A 23915-nucleotide genomic window follows, 5' to 3' on the forward strand; every position below is an offset into this window, starting at 1 on the left:
ACCATTGCCTTAAACAAATCTTAGTTCAGTCACTAGTTTAAGTTGAGAGTGGGGGTATCCATGGCATTTTCCAATTATGTCCCTATTTTACAAATCAAAAAAATGTAGAACCTTTCATAATGTTGCCAAACAAAGACTCAACAAACTTACCTGAGACACCCTGTCTCTGCCAGTCTGTCCCTGCCCATATGTCCCCAGCTCTGCTGTCTGTGTGCCCTCTGTTGCCTGGTCTGCCTAATGACATCATTGTTAAACGTTCCCATTAGATTTTCACTTCTTTCTAATGAAAATTTTTACTTTTTTCTGACATTTTTCTACCTGGCAGGCTGGCTAGCTGCACAAACACGCACGCACGCACGCACGCACACACACACACACACACACACACACACACACACACACACACACACACACACACACACACACACACACACACAGTGAGTGTGTGGGTTATTTACAGTAGGAGATTCTTATCTTCTCTTATCTTCTATCTAGCAAATGTGAGACGGATTGCAGTGACCGCTGTATGAGTTCATGAGTTCACTATTTCCACAACATATGCTGTAACCTTTTGTCATTTTAATACCGTTTTTTTCATATTGGCTGGCTTCAAACAATAGCTGAATTTGCAAAGCTAGCGAGCACCAATTCCGTTTCTGTGGTGTTTGCTATAATCTTTGCTATTGTCAGTTTACTCCAAGATCAGCACACGTGCTTCAAAGTCCCGTAGCGACAATTTACTTTTTGCAACGAGACCATTAAAGATATTTAAGACAATGGTAGAAGAGAGTGTAGTTCTGTTCAGTTGGGAGTTCAGTTTATCGCTAACCTTATCACAGGGCAGGGTAGCCTAGTGGTTAGAGCATTGGACTAGTAACTGGAAGGTTGCAAGTTCGAACCCCCGAGCTGATAAGGTACAAATCTGTCATTCTGCCCCTGAACAGGCAGTCAGCACACTGTTCCTAGGCCATCATTGAAAATAAGAATTTGTTCTTAAAACCTGTTATGGATGATGCGAATTTTCGCAGCTTTTTGTTAAAAATCGCGCAACATTTCAAAGTCCTGCTACTCATGCCAGGAATATAGTATATGCATATGATAAGTATGTGTGGATAGAAAACACTGGTTAAATCGGGTCTGTGGCTATAACAGAACGTGTTTAGGAGTAAAAATCCCTGGTAAAACTGTTTACCAAAAACAAAAACAAAAATATTCATCCGCCATTCAATCCATTGTTTAAGACGAGAGAAAATATATGCGAACCCCCTGTAAACGCCTACAGCTTCCACACGATGTCACCATTGCTATCAATATCAGAATCATTTATCCCTGGTTGCAACACAAATAGACCCCTCCCTTCTTCTGACGCACCACAGGATGTTGTGAAACTGAAAAAATGGACGATGTTTTCCAGACTTGCTGCTATCGAATACAGATCGCCCCGTGATCAATTTGATACATCATTTACGTTTATTAATACCTAAAGTTGGTTTAGAAACGTCGTTTGAAGTGATTTGTAAAAGTTTATAGGCGACTTTTGTAATTTTAAAAAGTGACGTTGCGTCTTGTAAATGGACTTTTTGCAGCATCAGACTGGCCTTCAGCAAATTACATTTTGGGTATACAATGACGGATTTAATCGGGAAAAAGACCCAATTGTGATGTTTATGGGACATATAGGAGTGCCAACAAAGAAGCTCGTCCAAGGTAATGAATGTTTTATATTTTATTTCTGCGTTTTGGGTAGCGCCGGCTACCGCAAAATCTGTTGTTTACGTGTCGTGCTGGTATTTTGGGGGGTGCATGCTATCAGATAATAGCTTCTCATGCTTTCGCCGAAAAGCATTTTACAAATCTGACTTGGTGGCTAGATTCACAACGAGTGTAGCTTTAATTCAGTACCTGGCATGTGTGTTTTAATGAAAGTTTGAGATTTAACGAGTACTAAGTAAAGTACTATAGGTGGCGCTCTGAAAATTCCGCTGAGCTATCCCTCTGCAGGGATCACCTCCATAAGAAGTTTAACTGACTTGTCTAGTTAAAAAAAACAGGGACTTTGAAGCGCTGCATGCTGATCTTGGAATAAACTGACGATAGCAAAGATTACATCTTTGCCGACGCCACATAAATGGAATGGAATAGGTACTAGCTAGCAAATAGTTAATGTAGGCCCGCAAGCTCTGCAAATTCAGCTAGTGTGTGTTTTTTTTTAAGTAAAAAAAACATTGCTATGGCGCGATTGACTGGATTGACTCAATGCACGTCAGTTACGTGCATTGAGTGCCTTTCTGAACCATCTGTTACCTGCCAGATAAGGAACTGGCAGTGGATCAAACCATTGTGAGGCAAAGGGCAGGGGGTCGCAATCTTTTGAAACTTAAACTTAAAAACACGCTAAAAACACGCTATTAAGTGTCTATAATCATCACAAGTGCTTTCATTGCGTATTATTAATATTATTGAAATTACATAGTTATGTTTACAGTGATATATTTTTCCCAGGATGGGGGGGGTCGTGTCCCCCCCGTCGCCCCTGGTATTTCCGCCTATGCCATTGAAGCTGGTTTGAATATCAGGTATACCAGAGCTTTCAAATAACTATATTGGCAAGTCATGGTTAAGTTTATCTGGTAGTGCTATCGTAGATCCTTTGTTAGACTTCTGTCCCAAAGCAAGCACCAGTTAGCCTGAAGCTAGCCTCGAGCTAGGCCCATCTCCCGGCTAGCCGAAGAGATCCATCAGACGATTCCTGGGCTTCAATACTTCTTTTGCCAATTGGCCTGGACCCTTTGCTGCCGACACGGAGCATTGCCGATCCATCCCGACTGGTCTGCCGACATAGCCGTTCGAGGGGGTTTCAACAGGCTCTCTCATTGCGACTTCCCCCTGAGGCCCATCTGTTAGCCTGCCAGCCCCGGCTTGCTAGCTGTCTGAATCGCTGTGGTGCCTCTAGAGACAAAACCTCTCTCATTTTCACTCAATGCCTAGGTTTACCTCCACTGTACTCACATCCTACCATACCCTTGTCTGTACATTATGCCTTGAATCTATTCTTCCTCGCCCAGAAATATGCTCCTTTTACTCTCTGTTCCGAACAAACTAGACAACCAGTTCTTATAGCCTTTAGCCGTACTCTTATGTTACTCCTCCTCTGTTCCTCTGGTGATGTAGAGGTTAAACCAGGCCCTGCAGCCCCCAGCATTACTCCCATTCCCCAGGCGCTCTCATTTGTTGACTTCTGTAACCATAAAAGCCTTGGCTTCATGTATGTTAACATTAGAAGCCTCCTCCCTAAGTTTGTTTTATTCACTGCCTGGATGTCATAGTCTTGTCTGAATCCTGGTTTAGGAAAGCCACCAAAAATCCAGAAATTTCCATCCCTAACTATAAAATTTTCCGACAAGATAGAACTGCCAAAGGGGGCGGCGTTGCAATCTACTGCAGAGATAGCCTGAAGAGTTCTGTCTTACTATCCAGGTCTGTGCCCAAACAATTTGAGCTTCTCCTTTTAAAAACCCACCTTTCCAGAAACAAGTCTCTCAACGTTGCCGCTTGCTATAGACCCCCCTCAGCCCCCAGCTGTGCCCTGGACACCATACTCCCCCCATCTATCTTCAGAGTTCTTACTGTTAGGTGACCTAAACTGGGACATGCTTAACACCCCGGCCGTCCTACAATCTAAGCTAGATGCCCTCAATCTCCCACAAATTATCAAGGAACCTACCAGGTACAACCCTAAATCCGTAACCATTGGGCACCCTCATAGATATCATCCTGACCAATTTTCCCTCTAAATACACCTCTGCTGTCTTCAACCAGGATCTCAGCGATTACTTCCTCATTGCCTGCGTAATGGGTCCACGGTCAAACGCTCCCTAAAACACTTCAGCGAGCAGGCCTTTCTAATTGACCTTGCCCGGGTATCCTGGAAGGATATTGACCTCCCGTCAGTAGAGGATGCCTGGTTGCTCTTCAAAAGGGCTTTTCTCAACATCATAAATAAGCACGCCACATTCAAAACATGTAGAACTAAGAACAGATATAGCCCTTAGTTCACCCCAGATGTGACTGTCCTTGACCAGCACAAAAACATCCTGAAGCGTTCCTGCATTAGCATCGAATAGCCTCCGCGATATGCAACTTTTCAGGGAAGTCAGGAACCAGTATATTCAGTCAGTTAGGAAAGCTAAGGCTAGCTTTTTCAAACAGAAATTTGTTTCCAGTAGGACTAATTTCAAAACGTTTTGGGACACTGTAAAGTCCATGAAGAATGAGAGCACTTCCTCCCAGCTTCCTGCTGCACTGAAGATATGAAACACTGTCACCACTGATAAATCTACAAGAAACGATAATTTCAGTAAGTATTTTTCTGCGGCTGGCCAAGCTTTCCACCTTGCTATCCGTACCCCGGCCAAAATCTCACCTGGTACCCCCTGCAGCAACTTTCCCAAGCCACCCCCCGTTTCATCAGACAGCTGATGTTCTGAAAGAGCAGCAAAATCAGGACCCCTACAAATCAGCTGGGCTAGACAATCTGGACCCTCTCTTTCCAAAATGATCTGCAGAAATTGTTGCAACTCTTATTACTAGCCTGTTCAACCTCTCTTTTGTATCGTCTGAGATCCCTGAAGATTGGAAAGCTTCCCGTCTGTTGGGGAATAATCAGAATTGGTTGGTAACATAGGTAAGATGTTTTATATTCATCATATGTTTGTAAGTTACTTCTCATCAAGAATGTTATTTTTGTATAATACTGTGGCAGGGTTGCAGTATCTGTTCTATGTCAAGACTAAGTTGCATGGTCCGCAGAGAGGGGACAGGTCAAGGTATCATCATGTGTAAACATATATTTTGCTCTTTTGCTCCACTGTGTCTGTGTGCCAGTCACTCCCTACTTTTCCCATGGGGGAGAGGAGGATGGCAGTGTCTGGAATCATTCTATGCTCTCCGTGAGCTTGTCCAGGATTGGTTGTATTTAGAGTTGGTTGTATCTAAATGACAATTTGATATATGCCTGTTGATATGGAGGATTGGTTTATGTTTCTGGGTTTGAGTAGGGAGACAAAGCTGAACGATTTATTATGTCTATGCTGTCTGACTATGTGTGTTTTTTGCTATTAAAGGATCTCAGCTGCAATGTGTAGGGGGCTCTCAGAGAATTCATTAATAGACACTGAATCGATCTGAGAGTCACAGGGTTGTGATAGAGCTCATATAATTAAAGATGGACTTTGATAACTAACTCTGACTTGTGTTGTGGTTTGCTCCCATGATTTGGTAAATAGAGGAAATTTCCACGACACGTCTTCAAAGGGGTAGACACTCTAGACCCAAACTGTTATAGACCTATATCCACCCTGCCCTTTTAACAGATCACCGACCATTTTGAATCACACCGTACCTTCTCCACTATGCAATCTGGTTTCAGAGCTAGTCATGGGTGCACCTCAACCACGCTCAAGGTCCTAAATGATATCATAACCGCCAAGGCTTTCGACTCTGTCAATCACCGCATTCTTATCGGCAGACTCAACAACCTTGGCTTCTCAAATTACTGCTTCGAATGGTTTACCAACTGCTTCTCAGAAAGAGTTCAGTGTGTCAAATCGGAGGACCTGTTGTCCGGACCTCTGGCAGCCTCTATGGGGGTGCCACAGGGTTCAATTCTCGGGCCGACTCTTTTCTCTGTATATATCAATTATGTCACTTTTGCTGCTGGTGGTTCTCTGATCCACCTCTACGCAGATGACACCATTCTGTATACATCTGGCCCTTCTTTGGACACTGTGCTAACAAACCTCAAAACAAGCTTCAACGCCATACAACACTCCTTCAATGGCCTCCAACTGATTTTAAATTCTAGTGACACTAAGTGCATGCTCATCAACTGATTGCTGCCCGCACCCTCCCGCCCGACTAGCAACACTACTTTGGACGGTTCTGACCTAGAATATGTGGGTAACTATAAATACCTAGGTCTCTGGTTAGACTGTAAACTCTCCTTCCAGACTCACATCAAGCATCTCCAATCCAAAATTAAATCTAGAATCGCTTCCTATTTCACAACAAAGCCTCCTTCATGCATGCTGCTAAACATACCCTCGAAAAACTGACTATCCTACCGATCCTTGACTTCTGCGATGTCATTTACAAAATAGCCTCCAACACTCTACTCAACAAACTTGATGTAGTCTATCATCCATTTTGTCATCAAAGCCCCATATACTACCCACCACTGCGACCTGTATGCTCTCGTTGGCTGGCACTCATTACATATTCGTCACCAAACCCACTGGCTCCAGGTCATCTATAAGTCTTTGCTAGGTAAAGCCCTGCCTTATCTCAGCTCACTGGTCACCATAGCAACACCCACCAGTAGCACGTGCTCCAGCAGGTATATTTCACTGGTCATCCCCAAAGCCAACACCTCCTTTGGCCTCCTTTCCTTCCAGTTCTCTGCTGCCAATGACTGGAACAAATTGCAAAAATCACTGAAGCTGGAGTCTTATATCTCCCTCTCTTTCTTTAAGCATCAGCTGTCAGAGCACCTTACCGATCACTGTACCTGTACACAGCCAATCTGTAAATTACACACCCAACTACCTCGTCCCCATATTATTACTCACCCTCTTGCTCTTTTGCACCCTAGTATCTCTACTTGCACATCATCATCTGCATATCTATCACTCCAGTTTTAATGCTACATTTTTATTATTTTGCCTCTATGGCCTATTTATTGCCCACCTCCCTACTCTTCTACATTTGCACATGCTGTACATAGATTTTTGTACGTTTGTTTATGTGTAACTCTTTGTTGCTGTTTTTGTCGCACTGCTTTGCTTTATCTTGGCCAGGTCACAGTTGTAAATCAGAACTTGTTCTCAACTGGCCTACCTGGTTAAATAAAGGTGAAATAAAATAACATAAAAGACGGAACCCCAACAATTTGTCTGCCTGCCATTTGCAAATCAGGGGACTTAGAAATTAAATGAAATATTTGATTGAGTTAATGGAACATTCTCTGGAGTAGATGGATCAGGGTGGTTTTCTGTGACATTATTACTTACACCAGTATCTTTTTTTTCATCTGCCTGATGAGAGTTTTTAGCACTCTTTGGGGTAACAGAGTAACAAGAGACAGTGAAAAGACACATTGCTAATACAGGCTTCTCAGTTGCATCCAGAATAAAGTCAGCTTTCCTGTCTGGTTTCCATATGTTCTTTGACTGTCTGATTCTGAACAGCAGGGCACATTAAAACAACTGATTTTGCTAGGTAATGATGTCTTGGTAGGTTTTAGTGTTGCGTTAGTGCTGACCACTCCTAGCAAGAGTTGGGAGGAGTCCATTTTTATATTTGTATTTGCTTGGTGTATCTCGAGGACTATGCTTTCATGAGGCAGCTGCAATGCGCTTGAATAAATAACAGCACTGCTAGCTTTCGAAATGAATTATGTATTCTTTCCGACTGCAGGGTTATGTTCTGTTGATTCTGGTGTGTTGAGAACCTCAGGTGAGGTCTCCCTGTTTTGAGTCTCTCTATTCATTTCTTGCAGTTGTGGAGGCCCAGATTCTCTTTGATATTGTGCGATGTTGTCTGTGCCAAACTTTCCTTCCTCTGTGAATGACGAAGACTCACTAGAAGCACAGGTGGTCATCGACACTGGCAACCCAGGACAATCTTTCAATTCAGCTGATGCCTGTAATTGTAATGAGCTGATTGGCTGTAAATTTATTGCCACGTTAACAAAATAATTAGGTGTTGACCAACCGGTGTCAACAGCTCGACCTGATGGGGAGCTTGATCACTCAGTGCCTTCACTGTTTGCAGGCAAGCTAGACTCGGCTGGTTTACAGTTAGCCTTCTTTTACTGGTCTTTCAATCAACTCATTCTTCTCAGATAACTTTGGACTTTGAGAGTCTCTTAGATGGGGAGTCGATAAATGTTCAACTGCAGACGGCCCAGGTGGCACATTGTTTCTGGCTCTCCCTTGGAGTGTTTCTGCATATGTGAGTGGACACTGATAACTCTTTGTTTGGAGAGTTTAAGATTTGATATGCTCACAGACTGCCTCAGTCACATAAACTGCTGTGTAATCTCTTGATAGTTGTACATGAGCATCCATTTCTGCTCCCTGTGCACATCTCTCCTCCTCAGAGTTACTCTGATTGACTAAGAATTGCCTCTCGTATCCTTCTTTCTTTGGTGATGTGACAAGGTATTTATTTTCCTTCTGTTGATTTATCATGTGGCATCACTAGATTAATCCCTATCTGAGTCAGAGCTTTTCTTTTAAGAAGTGGTTGATTTAGATCATTATCATTACATCTCTGTGTCTTTCGTCACCCATACTTTTACATACAGCTTATTCTGAGAACAGCACTTTCCCAGAGACAGGTGTCTTTAATGAGTCGGCTGTCATTTCCAATACCGCTTTGAGTAAGTCACAGGATTGACACTCTTCTGCCTCCCTGCTTAATTTGCTGACACCAACGACCAATCATCCTGTCTGATGACCAACTACATTGAGATTGGTTGATTTGTCCGTCTCGCCTTCAGAGGCATTATTGGCTGGGAGCTCAAGGGCCATCGTGGAGTCAGGCTTATTTATTGTGTTGGAGTTGGCGTTGTCTGGCTCTGTGGTTTCCTTGCTAGTTGCTGTCTCACTACGGGCAGACAGGGAGTTGAACTCTGGGTTGTTTATTGGCAGAGAGCCGCCATTGGCTCGTGGACCATCACCACATACCTCCCCCTGTGCTGCATTGCTGCTTTTTCCAACTGTTGCTTGGCTGTGCTCAATAAGCTGTTCAGCCTCCGGGAGACTTTTAAGCCTTTCAAAGGACCTATTGATGAATTCCAGGTGCACATCCTCATCTTCGCTGCCCGAGAGGACATTCCCCAAGCTATCCACGCCCTACTTGCTGAGGTAATGTTCCACGGGAGACCCCTCATAGTCCGAGGGTAAGTCAATGTGGCAGACAACCTACAAAGCACCTGACTTGAGGTCAGCTTGAAAACCAATGTTTAAGAAAGTGGTCCCCCCCCCGCGCCATTGATGTCACTCATGTAGAAAGGATTCCATTCCAGACAGCGTGTGTGGGTGTGTGTGTGTGTGTGTGTGTGTGTGGTGGGGGGGGTCACACTCCTTGCACTCCTTGCACTCCTGGAAGAAGAAGTCAGAGTCACGCTCAAAGACTTGCACACTGTGTTCATAGTCATCCATTGTGAGGAAGTGTTCAAAACAGTTTCACCACTACCTGTGAAATAAATCAACACATGGCTTTAAATGTCACTGCAAACATGGCGTACTGTCTGAGAAAATACGGATACTTGTCTCAACCTAGTTTAACATAAAAAAGTGATTCCTAAAAGTTCTACTGCAACAAATGACTGTAGAAATGTGGCAGGAAAGGTTACTGTGATTGACATATACAATTGCCATGTATGAAAATCTGATCTTGCACCTAAATGCAGACATAACATGCCCCAACAGGAGTGTGTCACAGTGCTGTTACTGATACACTGTGTATTTCTGTTGATATTTCCCAGCCACTTATGCCATGTCTCTCAGCTGATGCCTAATTCTGTCATGATTCATGTGTAGCTTTCCTGCAGCACAGAGGACAATAGAGTATATAAGCCCAGCAACAGTTACCATCAGTGATGCAAGTCTTTCGTCATAGAAACTATAGACAAGCGTACAGTAGATTATTGCTTTGGTTAGGCTACACATCTCAGCTCTTAATCTCTGGTTGACATCGGTTTAGCCTTCATGATGCGACTCAACTAAGTACTGGCTACGTTTGCCAAGTGCATTGCCAAAACTTGTTTGAGGAGAGCATCTATAAGACCTGCTTTGCCAAACAAGCTTTTATAGATAATGTCTAATAATGCATTATGATATGCTTTGTGGTTCCTGTGAGCCCCCACCTGATGTTCAACTCCCTCTGTCTAGGTGGGGAAACTAAATCAACTAAATAACTATAGTTATTAGTACAGTTATTTGTGAAATAATGATTTAATTATAGTTGTCATGCAATTCATGCATGACACAGATTCACTAACTTTAAAAACTTGTGCATTCACCATACATCTGTATCAGAAGATGTATTGTCCATGTGCGCAGCCATAGGGTCCTACCTGTAAAACTCAGACTACAATGCCACTGTCCTATATACAGTGTGCTGTATATAGGACAGTAGTGGCATGGTCCCAGCAGTGGCATGGTTGTCCCAGCAGTGGCATGAGTCCCAGCAGTGGCATGGTTGTCTCTATGTGTCCTCTGGTGGCTGACCTTGTGTCATGAGAGTGCAATGTGCCAGGCCCTATTATTCATTATAAATATAGCAGTGCTTCGGCGCTTCTTATCGCGTAAAACATGTCATGCTCCAGTCTGGCGCTCGCCATCATTCCAAACAGAGGTATAACATTTCAGAACCTTAATCAGGCGCCACACTCACAAGCACTCACAAGATCTACCCAATGTCTTCGTGGTGTTACAATTGTTTACCGAATCGGTCACAATCACTCTTTTGTATGTATGTATGTATGTTTTTTTTTTTTTTTAAGATCTTCCTGAGTAATTCTAACAAGGAATAAGGAATAGCACAACTGTCCCCGATGTTGCTACAGTAAATACTTGTGAAGCAGTTGATGCTCCTGACAACAGCCATACTACCACGGAAGAGGGTCCTCTGAGGCAGTCAGTCAGATGATGCATTACTGGATTTGATGTCACAGGGTGACAGAGGATCCGAATCTTTCCCCCTTGGACACAATGAACAGTCAGAGTGAATACGGGTAGGAGTGTTGGAGGGGCTAGGGGGAAGACAATGAGATCCGATTCACGCAAGTGTAGTCTGACACAAGCCATGTTGCAGCCAGAATCTCCCTATCTAATCCCTCCATAAGGGAGACATCTGGATACAGAAAGTGACAGGGCAAAATGCAATAAAGTGCTCAACAAAATGGTCAGTATATTTTCTGCACTTAGCAATGTCTTCTTTTGTAGTCTTTCGAGCATGGCATTAAATTAGGATAATTATTTTGTACCTTGGTCTCCTTGGTTTTTCCAATCTTGGATCCCTTGTTTTTTTCTATCTTGGTTTCCTTTGTTTTTCTTATTTTGGTTACCTTTGCTTTTCCTATGTTGGGCTCCTTGGGTTATATGGTTTGAGTGTGAGCACCTGTGGAACTCGATAGTAAATTAGATAAGTCCAAATAAACGAGCTTGACGTTACTTGGAACATAAGGTCTGTCAGGCTTTGTCTGTGGTGGGTTTGAGCCTTTGTTAACAGCTACCAGGAGGACTCAATTAGGACAATGGGGTTACACGACCATCTCTGCTGTCAAAATGTAATTGAAGGGACAGATATCAGGATGGCATATCATTCATGACTTTATTATCAACACTTACACTTGCAAATGAATGTAATGACTAGGCTATTGACAGTAAAAATAGTTCAGATAAGTGATTTCATACGTATAGCATTTATGCAAGCCACATTTCTAAATGCTTTCATCCACAGGGTTTGCTTTTCATGGAGGAACGACTTGTTAAGCATTCAGAACTTGCATCTAAAAAAGCATTCCGGACTAGCATCTACACTCCACATTTACAAGCTGTGTTTCTCCACAGCCACCACATTATTCACCATGCGTTTTATCACCAAGGCTAATTATGGGAAAGAATCCCGCCTAATTAACAAACTGCAGGCTGGGCCATGTGCCCAAGAAGGATCTATCAATGCATCGGGTTTCATAAAGAGAGACAAGCCAGGGCCTGTGTGTTTAATGCACCTGGGGCAACAGCAGCAGGCTGCTTTGACGCGGGTGGGATTCTGTTGACATCAACAGGATTTGGCCCTCAAAGTTAGTTTGGGATTAAGATCGGAATCTGTTTAGACTGCTTAACAGTAACTAATGCCCTGTTGGTTCGCGCTAATTGTTTCACCGTGTCAGCTCCAGCAATTCAGTGTTGATTAGACAAAGCCTTGTAAACAGAGGCAATCAGAGAGCAGGCAGAGAGACATTATGTTGTTTATTCAGAGATTGTTTTGTATTGTTTTACTGCACTGGCCTGTATGCCTTGGTTGGTGTCACCTTTAGCATCTCACAGGTGGCACAAACGGCAATGCTTCCATGACGACCAAATTGGGGAGAGTACTGTACTCTTTGTTTGGAGCATGCTCTGACAGAACATTTGACAAAAGAGGCAGTTTCAGAGGCTTGGTTGTTGTTTTGACCATTGAACGTGTTAAAAATGCTACACAGGGTGTTTGAGGGCTTTATTGTTAGGGGATTAAGTTTGTTCAAGTTCAGCAACAGTCACTTTAAGGCACTGAAGCAGTGCCAAAGCAGAATGCTCTTAGTTGCGTGGCACAAGTAATAGGTTTTTGTAACAATTAGTGGTTGGTCATTTCAATTAATTTTATACCTATTCAATTCTTGAAGAATATGTTGTACAATTTTTGCAAGATGAGTGCAACTCAGATGACGTTATGTTTTTGTTGACATTTGAGACTTTGTGAACAAGGCATGTAGGCCTATAGCTTCATGGGCCGAGTTTCCAAAAAGCATCATTATTAAGGCTAAGTTCATCGTTAGACAGTAGTGGTGCGTGAGTAAAATCACTGGGGAAGCCAAGTCAGACAAAAAGCCATATTACAACCTATGTGTTGTGATAATTCCTTTGTTTGCTCTATAACCTTTAAGTTCAGTTTTTGTTGTCCTAGGCTACCTGGCTAAAATGCTTGCTTGCTAGCCTAACTTCTTTTCATGGGCAACAATGGGCAAGCTAGTTAACATTAGCCTATTGCATCTAGCTACATATCGAACTTCTATCCTTCATTTAGGCCAGGGGCACAATGTATGAATTTATGGTTGGTTGGATCAGAATCTACATTAAATATTTATTGGCCAGTACGGAGAATTAAGTAAAACCACAAGTCCAAATCTCTATCTCCATTCATGACTAATTTAGGAAAACAACAATTTTAGCTAGCTAGCTAGCCACCGGAGGACAACGACACAATGAGATGAAACAATTTTTCTGTCAATTATGTTTTGCTTTTGATGTGATGTGATTGGTGTGACTCCAAATCCAAACTGGCTTACGTTTACACGTTTGTTTGGTGTGCCAGAACAATTCACAGTTGTGCTCACTCAGTTTAGCTCAATGCTGATTGCCTATTATTTGACTTATTTAATTTTTATCAAGGGAGACAAAATGCTTGCTGGCTTCCCTTGCATTCAATGCTACGGGCGGCAACAATGTCATACTCTTTTTGACCAGACAGCATCAGATAGATGGGCTACACATAAAGAGACAGAGGGGTGCTGTTTTTCTCACTAGGATTCTTTCTCAGGTAAGATACCATCAGCCTCTAGGCAAGGGAGGAAGGAAAATTACGAAACACAGAGGCAAAAGATAAATGATTTAATGTTTTTTTGTTGGGTCATTTTTTCCTTTTTTATGGGGAGGCTGGCTTACTTTGACATCCATGAATATCGTTAAAACCTTCTTAGGAGCATCGTTAAATATACGAGCTGTTTCCCAAAACCATCGTTATTATAGTTTCACAATTTTCATAATCTAACGCCTGCTTCAGACCACAGCTAAGTCTGTCAGAAGATTTCTTTGCCCTCCCACGTCACTTTAGACACAGAACATCACCGCTAAACATAGACTCACATGGTATATTCATCTCTCTCTGTGATACCAATATCTTCAGAACAAATTTGACTACAAATACAAAGTTGTCAATGTCTTTGCAATTGATACAAACAACTGACGTATAAAAATAGGCTTTAAATGAAAACCGAGATAACTGCATTAAAATAAAAGAGTAGGCCTATCTTAATCCTATTTAAATAAATTTTATGTTCAATCAGTTGAGTTCTACTTTACTACTTGTAGTCTACTGTCTGTAATTTCTCGCAATATATTGTATGATGTGTAGCCTAACGAGCGCAATGATGTGCCAAATCAGTGATTTAGTGCATTTTTATTGGGTAAGCAATTGAATAAGCCACCTCAACATTTGCAGCCGTAGGTGGTAATAACTCTCCAGGAGCTGATCCGTCGTCAGTAGTATTGTGAAATAAGTGTAATGTTAAGGTAAGATTTGAATAGAAAAAGCTTATGGAAGGAATCAATAGTTTACATATATAGCTTGATCAAATTAATTTACAAACATACAGTACCAGTCAAAAGTTTGGACACACCTACTCATTCAAGGGTATTTCTTTATTTTCACTATTTTCTACATTGTAGAATAATAGTGAAGACATCAAAACTATGAAATAACACATGGAATCATGTAGTAACCAAAAAGTGTTAAATAAATCCAAATATATTTTATATTTGAGATTCTACAAAGTAGCCACCCTTTGACTTGATGACAGCTTTGCACACTCATGATTTCTTCACTATTATTCTACAATGTAGAAAATAGTAAAGATAAAGAAAAACCCTTGAATGAGTAAGTGTGTCCAAACTTTTGACTGGTACTTTACCTCCTGCGAGTTCTCCCCATAACCGGCAGCTAAAATCAAAATCACATTCTGTGTGTGTCACTCGACACACCTTGAGTACCCCCAACAGCACACTGATTCAACTCATTGAGGGCCTGATAATTAGTTGACAAGTTGAATCAGGTGTGCAATAAAAATATGTGCTGTTGGGGGTACTCAAAGACTAGACGCTCTAGCGCGTGCAGACATTATCGTCAGTGGAGGAGAAGAGAGAGTGTCGAGTGACACACACACAGGGTTTGATTTGAATTTAGCTGCCGGTGATGAGCAGAACTCGCAGAAGGTATGTTTGTAATAAAAGTGTAATCAAAAGTGATAACATGGATCAATGAACAACATGGATCTAATTTATGATATAGGTTAGATAAGAACCAACATTGAGTAAACATGAGATGTCGCCTATAGAGTAAATCAATCCTTATTTGTTTTATTTTACCCTTATTTAACCAGGTAACCTACTTTTTATTTTAGGCGGTGGGATGGAATAGGCCTGTGGGCCTCCCATCTGAGGAAGTGTGAAGATTGAATCACCTTTGGCAGGGGCAGCAGTCCTGAACTCTTTCATGATTGTGACCACAAGATGGCGAAGAAGAGCCATAAAATCTGAACGGATTCACCGACATCAGCCAAAAGTCAATTAAGGTACGACCTGCAATATTTACTGCTGTTCAATGGTGATATTATAATTCAAGATGAATGTAATATAAATGCACATGCGTGTGCTACAACTGAGCATTAGCAGGCTACTGTCATCACAACTCATAACCCATCATTTAACCTTGGTTTTTACTTCAACAATTTAGTGTTCAGTGTTAAACAATATGTTTAAAACAATACCGTTGATCTCATGCACTGTCGGTAGTTGCATCCATATCTCCGTCTATGAATTTGTGAGTGGTTACATTTCTCCAGCTCCATCCCTCAGCATTATAGAAAAACGTGGCTGCAGTTTGGCTTAAATATGAAGTCAGGATTGTGAATTTAACATCAGAATTCATATGTTTAACATTTCATCAATATTGATCATAACACACACAAATCGGCCAGTATGCCATTTAATGTTGGGTATGGTTTTATTGACTTTAATTAGTGGGGGAGATAGGTGAACAAAGTAGCACATGGTCACTTGTAGCAACTATACTGAAGAAAAATATAAATGCAACATGTAAAGTGTGTGGCCCATGTTTCATGAGCTGAAATAAAATATACAAAACATTTCCAAAAAGCTTATTTCTCTCAAATGTTGTGCACAAATTTGTTTACATCAGTGTTAGTGAGCATTTAACCTTTGCCAAGATAATCCATCCACCTGACAGGTGTGGAATATCAAGAAGCTGATTAAAACACATTACAGAGGTGCACCTTGTGCTGTGGACAATAAAATGTCAGTTTTGTCTCAAGTTTTGAGGGGGCATGCAATTGGCATGCTGACTGCAGGAATGTCCACCAGAGCTGTTTATTTATTATTTTAATTTCTCTACCAACGTCGTTTTAGAGAATTTGGCAGTTCGTCGAACCGTCTCAGGGAAGCTCATCTGTGTGCTCCCAGTCCTGACCAGGGTTTTGACCTGACTGCAGTTCGGCATCATAACTGACTTCTGTGTGCAAATGCTTACTTTCAATGGCACACTGGAGAGGTGTGCTCTTCACGGATGAATCCCGGTTTCAACTGTACCGGGAAGATGGCAGACAGCGTGTATGGCGTTGTGTGGACGAGTGGTTTGCTGATGTCAACATTGCGAACAGAGTGCCCCATAGTAATGGTGGGGTTATGGTATAGATAGCATAAGCTACGGACAATGAACACAATTGCATTTTATCAATGGCAGTTGGAATGCACAGAGATACCGTAACGAGATCCTGAGGCCCTTTGTCGTGCCATTCATCCGCCGCCATCACCTCACATTTCAGCATGATAATGCATGGCCCTGTACATAATTCCTGGAAGCTGAAAATGTCCCTGTTCTTCCATGGCCTGCATACTCGCCAGACATGTCACCCTTTGTGCATGTCTGGGGATGCTCTGGATCGACGCGAACAACAGCGTGTTCCAGCAACTTCGCACAGCCATTGAAAAGAAGTCTGACAACATTCCACAGTCCACAACCAACAGCCTGATCAACTCTATACAAAGGAGATTTGTTGTGCTGCATGGTTGTTACACCAAATACTGACTTGTTTTCTGATCCACTCCCCTACCTTTTTTAAAAAAGGTATCTGTGACCAATAGATGGATATCTGTATTTCCAGTCCTGTGAAATCCTTAGATTAGGGCCTAATGAATTTATTTATCGATTTCCTTATACTGCTGAGACACTCAGGGGGCTCCAGAGCGGCGCAGCGGTCTAAGGCACCGCATCTCAGTGCAAGAGGCATCACTGCAGTCCCTGGTTTGAGTTCAGGCTGCATCACATCTGGCAGTGATTGGGAGCCCATAGGGTGGTACACAATTGGCCCAGTGTCGTCCGGGTCTGGCCGGGGTAGGCCGTCATTGTACATAAGAATTTGTTCTTAACTGGCTTGCCTAGTTAAATAAATGTTAAATATAAAATCAAATATGAACTGTAACTCAGTCAAATCTTAAAAATGGTTGTACGTTATGTTTATATTTTTGTTCAGTGTAGATCTACTCAGGGTTTTCTAAAGCTAGCTAGCGTCAGATAGCTTCACATTCCAGCTCAGGATTTATCAGTACTATGACGGTGGATATTGCTTGTCCGGCTTCCGCTAACTCTAGCAGGCTTGTAATTGCATGTACATGTCACGATCGTCATAGTGAGGAGACCAAAGTGCAGCGTGATGTGAATACATCTTTTTAATGAAAGACGAAAAAACACGAAGTACACTAAACAAACAAACAAAATAACAAGACGAACATGACCGTTATCAAAACTGAGTGCAAACATGCAACATCACATAGACAACAACCCACAAACCACAATACAAAACAGGCTACCTAAATATGGTTCCCAATCAGAGACAACGACAAACACCTGCCACTGATTGATAACCATATCAGGCGAAAACACATAGAAACAGACTAACTAGACTTGCAACATAGAATGCCCACTCATATCACACCCTGACCAAACAAAACATAGAAACAAACAACTCAAATAATGGTCAGATTGTGACAGTACCCCCCCTAAAGTGCGGACTCCGCCCGCAAAACCTAAACCTGTAGGAGAGGGTCTGGGTGGGCATCTGGCCGCAGTGGTGGCTCTGGCGCGGGACGTGGACCCCACTCCACCAGTCATTTCCCTCTTCAAGGGCCTCTTTAGAGTGGCGAATCTCGCCTCCGACCTTGGGTCTAAGACCCTAATTAAAGCCCCCACTGGACTGAGGAACGCCTCTGGACTGAGGGGCAGCTCCGGACTGAGGGGCAGCTCCGGACTGAGGGGCAACTCCGGAATGATTGACGGCTCTGGCGGCTCCTGGCTGGCTGACGGCTCTGGCGGCTCCTGGCTGGCTGACGGCTCTGGCGGGTCCTGGCTGGCTGACGGCTCTGGCGGCTCAGGACAGACGGGAGACTCTGGCGGCTCAGGACAGACGGGAGACTCTGGCGGCTCAGGACAGACGGGAGACTCTGACGGCTCAGGACAGACGGGAGACTCTGGCAGCTCAGGACAGATGGGAGACTCTGGCGGCTCAGGACAGACGGGAGACTCTGGCAGCGCTGGGCAGGAGGAATGCTCTGGCAGCGCTGGACAGGCGGGAGCACCTGTAGGGATGAGACGGAGAGACAGCCTGGTGCGGGGGGCTGCCACCGGAGTGCTGGTGCGTGGAGGTGGCACCGGATAGACCGGACCGTGAAGGCGCACTGGAGATCTTGAGCACCGAGCCTGCCCAACCTTACCTGGTTGAATGCTCCCCGTAGCCAGGCCAGTGAGGCGAGGTGGAATAGCCCGCACTGGGCTGTGCTGGCGAACCGGGGACACCATGCGTAAGGCTGGTGTCATGTATGCTGGCCCGAGGAGACGCACTGGAGACCAGATGCGTAGAGCCGGCTTCATGTCACCTGGCTCGATGCCCACTCTAGCCCGGCTGATACGAGGAGCTGTAATGTACCGAACCGGGCTATGCACACGCACCGGGGACAGAGTGCGCTCCACCGCATAACACGGTGCCTGCCCGGTTCCTCTCTCTTTCCGGTAACACAGGAAGTTGGCGCAGGTCTCCTACCTAGCTTCGCCACACTCCCTGTGTGCCCCCACCAAGAAATGTTTGGGGCTTTCTCTCGGGCTTCCTGTGCCCAGGGTCCTTCGCCGTCCAGAATCTCCTCCCAAGTTCATGAGTCCTGCGTTCTTTGCCGCCGCTGCTGCTGGCCGTTACCACGCTGCTTGGTCCATTGTTGGTGGGTTATTCTGTCACGATCATCGCAGTGAGGAGACCAAAGCGCAGCGTGATGTGAATACATATTTTTAATGAAACACGAAGACGAAGTACACTAAACAAACTAAACAAAATAACAAGACAAACGTGACCGCTATCAAAACTGAGTGCAAAAATGCAACATCACATAGACAATAACCCACAAACCACAATACAAAACAGGCTACCTAAATATGGTTCCCAATCAGAGACAACGACAAACACCTGCCACTGATTGAGAACCATATCAGGCCAAAACACATAGAAACAGACTAACTAGGCATGCAACATAGAATGCCCACTCATATCACACCCTGACCAAACAAAACATAGAAACAAACAACTCAAATAATGGTCAGAGTGTTGCAGTACATGTCGCACGTGGCTAGTCTAATGCCGAACTCTTCATTGAGACGATGCTGAAACATCAATCCATGCGCGAGGCAGTGCCATATTTAAATTTGTGCTGAAATCAAATGAAAGAAAGATGATCTTGGTGTGGTGTGAAATAGGCTTTTAGAAGTGCTGTTTTTATTTGATTACTTATTGTTGATGCCTAATTTGGTGTGCTTATCAATACACAACCATATTTTAAGTTTGGTATTGCTACATAAGACAGAAGGTTACTTAACCTTTCTGATCTCCCCATCCCGGATCCGGGATCGTGAATACAGACTCAAGCTCATTACCATAACGCAACGTTAACTATTCATGAAAATCGCAAATGAAATGAAATAAATATGCCATCTCTCAAGCTTAGCCTTTTGTAAACAACACTGTCATCTCAGATTTTCAAAATATGCTTCTCAACCATAGGAAAACAATCATTTGTGTAAAAGTAGCTAGCTAGCGTAGCATTTAGCGTTAGCATTAGCGTTAGCATCCAGCACGCAACATTTCAACAAAAACATAAAAGCCTTCAAATAAAATAATTTACCTTTGAAGAACTTTGGATGTTTTCAATGAGGAGACTCAGTTAGATAGCAAATGCTCAGTTTTTCCAAAAATATTCTTTGTGTGTTTTGTACATCACATTTGGCTACCAAAAAACACCGAAAATTCAGTGCTCAAAACGCGAACTTTTTTCCAAATTAACTCCATAATATCGACTGAAAACATGGCAAACGTTGTTTAGAATCAATCCTCAAGGTGTTTTTCACATATCTCTTCGATGATATATCGTTCGTGGAAGCATGGTTTCTCCTCCCAATCAAATGGAAAAATACTTGCACCTGGCTTTGCGCACCAGTTTCGACGCAGGACACCAGGCGGACACTTGGAAAATGTAGTCTCTTATGGTCAATCTTCCAATGATATGCCTACAAATACGTCACAATGCTGCCGACATCTTGGGGAAACGGCAGAAGGTCTAAGCTTATTCCTGTCGCATTCACAGCCATATAAGGAGACATTAGAAAACAGAGCTTCAGAAATTCTGCTCATTTCCTGTTTGACGTTTCATCTTGGTTTTGCCTGTAGAATGAGTTCTGGGGCACTTACAGACAAAATCTTTGCAGATTCTGAAACTTCAGAGTGTTGTCTTTCCAAAACTGTCATGCATAGTCGAGCATCTTTTCGTGACAAAATATTGAAACGGGAACGTTTTTTATCCAAAAATGAAATAGCGCCCCTAGAGATGCAACTGGAAAAAATGAAAGGAGTGTGGTTGATCGGGGTGGATGGGTAAGCGTGTAAATCGAACATCTAGCAACCCAAAGATTGCGTCTTTGAATCTCATCATCTACAACTTTAGCATTTGAGCTAATTAGCAACTTTGCAACTACTTACATGTTAGCTATCCCTTCCCCATACCCTTTAACCTAACATTAAAACCTAACCCTAATGTCAGCCACCTAGCTAACGTTAGCCACAACAAATGTTTGACTCCATCCGCATATTCTCAATCAAACGGAAGGATTTTCTCTATCTCCTGCTTCTGTCTGACATGCCACTGATTTCAAAACTCGGTCCTCCAGAAAGTGGAGAGCATTAAAACAACACTTTGCAGATCTTTTTGATATCTTTCAAAAAGGTAATGTTAGAAAGGATTACCTGCACACCAATCCGCATTCATCTCTTGTCATGTCCAGCACATCCATTATCTCAGCCAATCACGGCTAGCGGGAAGGTTCCTAACTTTTTCCGTGGTTAAACCACCGAGAATCGTAATTTAACAATTTCATTCGTATTTACAGATGGCATACAAGTTTGTTATTAAGGCACATGAAAGTTCACATGTTCCAGAAGGCATTTCTGGCAACAAAAAAAGCCACATTTTGATAAAAAAATAAATATTTACGCTCAGATGCCTCTCCTGTGAAGTTATGAGGAGCGATATTCGCCTAGTTTCCTGAAACGATTCACATATATGGACGGGCATGAGATTAGGATGACATTGCTGCATTTTTAGGCATTTGTATAAGGACAGTTTGCTGAAATCTTCTTAATTTGACCTGCTTTGAGGCAGCCTGACTTGGAGTCATACTAAATTAGACAATTTAGTCCATTTGGTCCTTTATGTGTACCGTTTGGCTGAAACAGCTGAGCTTGTGTGGAGCAGGGTGGAACCTGTGGACACACTTCACAGTGAACAGAACACAATGAACCAAGTAGACACGTGACAAGATCGTTGCTATGTGCCTGAGGGGTTGGGTAAGGTTTCCAGAGAAATTGCAATAAATTAGTGCTTCCCGGTATTCCTGTTCAAACCGGAAGTGCTATTAAAAAGCATATAATACCAGCTAAAAACATCTGACATGACCTTACCACTGTAAAGGAGAAATGTAGGCTACACATGAATCTAACGGTTTCTTCATTTTTCTAATGTTTATTTAACCAGGTAGGCTAGTTGAGAACAAGTTCTAATTTACAACATCGAGAGTAGGCAGCCCATCCAATAGGCTAAGGTAAGCTAAGATTCCCCTAAAGTAAATTGAACTTGCCAAAATTATGTCTATACAAAAATAAATAAAGTCCTTCAAAATACTACACCAGATAGCATGATTTAGCCCCAGTGGAACATTATCTTATTTTAATCTTGATCAAGTTTCAAGTTTTATTAGTCATTGTTACAGGAATTAAATTCCTCTATGTTTTAACACCCAATTAAAATTAAACACTGTCAATTCATAAGGATTTGTATGACCCTTATTTTATAAAAATGGACAGAGCCCAGTCTTAAAGTCAAACAGCAGCTTTTATTCACGAGAGTACTGCTCCTTACACATTTTACCACAGGTTATAAACTTAAAATGACGTCATTAGTTTCAGTACCCTCCCGTGCCATCTCCGCTCTAATAAAAAAAAGGCTGTATGGTTCTCACATCGTCTTTCCCTATTAAGTTGATATATGACTAAGCTTAGGACAGCTGGTGTAGATAAGCCTTCTAGCCAGTCTTGCTATAAGTTTATTCATTTCTACCATGGTACAGACAGTCATTGTTCTAATTCTTGATTATATTTACACACATTATATTCAGTACTAGGATTAAAAAGAAAATTCATACATATACAGTAATATAATAGTATTCTGATTAGTACATATACAGTAACATAATAGTATTCTGATTAGTCAGTCCTGATTGAAATGTATACATAATTAGTCATCATTGATAAACATTCCCTTAACAGTCATATGTATGGGATAAGCGAGACACTGTTGTGCCCTCTTGGTCAAGAGTGGTGTTGTTGGTCAATGACAAGTCCTCATTGATGTTGATGCCGAGGATCTTGAAACTCATGACTCTCTCTACTGTAGTCCCGTTGATGTGGATTGGGGCATAATCCCCCCTTTGCTTCCTGAAGTCAACCATCATCTCATTTGTTTTGCTGATGTTTAGGGAGAGGTTGTTGGCTTGACACCTCAATGCCAGTTACCTGCTCCGAATAGGCTGACTCGTCATTGTTGGTTATCAGGTCTACAACCATGGCGTCGTCAGCAAACTTGTTGATTGAGTTGATGTCGTGCATCATTGAGTGAGTCCGTGCTCCTGGAAAGCTTTTTTAGGAAAATGTCCTTCTCCAGGCTAGATGGACATCATAAACCAGGTTTCCGTCCAGCCGTTTTATGTGAGTAAAGTACAGGTCGGATAAAAAAATGTAATGACAGGCCTAATGGAAACAGCTAATTTTTAGGTAAACCTTCCAAATGTCGACAAAACAATATATGCTAGACAAGGTGGGATCTTTTTGTGTAGGTAAAATGAATGATACGGGATATGAGAGTGGAAACACCTTAATGCGCAAATATTAAAACAATCATATCGAAAGTCAACTCGGAGTCACACAATTATATCTTGTGTGGTCCTCCCATTATGGGAAAGCATGTTTATTAGGGTACAGATTAAATAAATTGAGATGAACTTCATAGGGTGGTGAAAGTGCACAATGATGGCTTGATGCTCCTTTCCAATAAATATCGAGGCTCTTATTCTGGTGACATGATGACGATGCTTGGTTGCCATTTGACAATAATCTCATTGTGTAGGTAGCCTACCCACACTGTATCTGTGAGCTGTTGGCTAGAGTGCACGTGCCAAGACAAGAGTGGGCTATATAATTTATTTTGACAAAACCATCAGTAGAGTTGAAAATGCGATAGAAACCCGGTTATTTATTTGGTACATGTGAATTTGAAACAGGAAACGGCCTTCCCCAAACTGTTGCCACAAAGTTGGAAGCACAGAATCATCTAGAATGTCATTGTATGCTGTAACGTCAATATTGTCCTTCACTGGAACTAAGGGGAGAGCATTATTCCCCCTCCACCAAATGTTACAGTTGGCACTATGCATTGGGGCAGCTAGCGTTCTCCTGGCATCCGCCAAACCCAGATTCGTCCATTGGACTGCCAGATGGTGAAGCGTGATTCATCACTCCAGAGAATGTGTTTCCACTGCCCCAGAGTCCACCTCTCCAGCCGACGTTTGGCATTGCGCATGGTAACCTTAGACTTGTGTGCGGCTGCTCGGATCATGGAAACCCATTTCATGAATCTCCTGACAGACAG

The 23915-nt window shown here is 42.6% G+C and overlaps 1 long non-coding RNA gene across 1 annotated transcript in view; it reads left to right on the plus strand.

The window, feature by feature from the left end:
- The first annotated feature begins 1369 nt into the window (after positions 1-1369).
- The window catches only part of LOC149976654 (uncharacterized), a 113922-nt gene continuing 91376 nt past the window's right edge, over positions 1370-23915 (plus strand). Inside the window, exons 1-2 of the long non-coding RNA XR_016487227.1 lie at positions 1370-1707; positions 15008-15178. This is a non-coding gene — a long non-coding RNA (uncharacterized LOC149976654). The remainder of the gene's footprint in view (positions 1708-15007; positions 15179-23915) is intronic.

Source organism: Oncorhynchus mykiss, chromosome 16 (assembly GCF_057628025.1).
Source record: "Oncorhynchus mykiss isolate SJ-2025 chromosome 16, ASM5762802v1, whole genome shotgun sequence".
In the NCBI taxonomy this organism is placed as follows: Eukaryota; Metazoa; Chordata; class Actinopteri; order Salmoniformes; family Salmonidae; genus Oncorhynchus; species Oncorhynchus mykiss.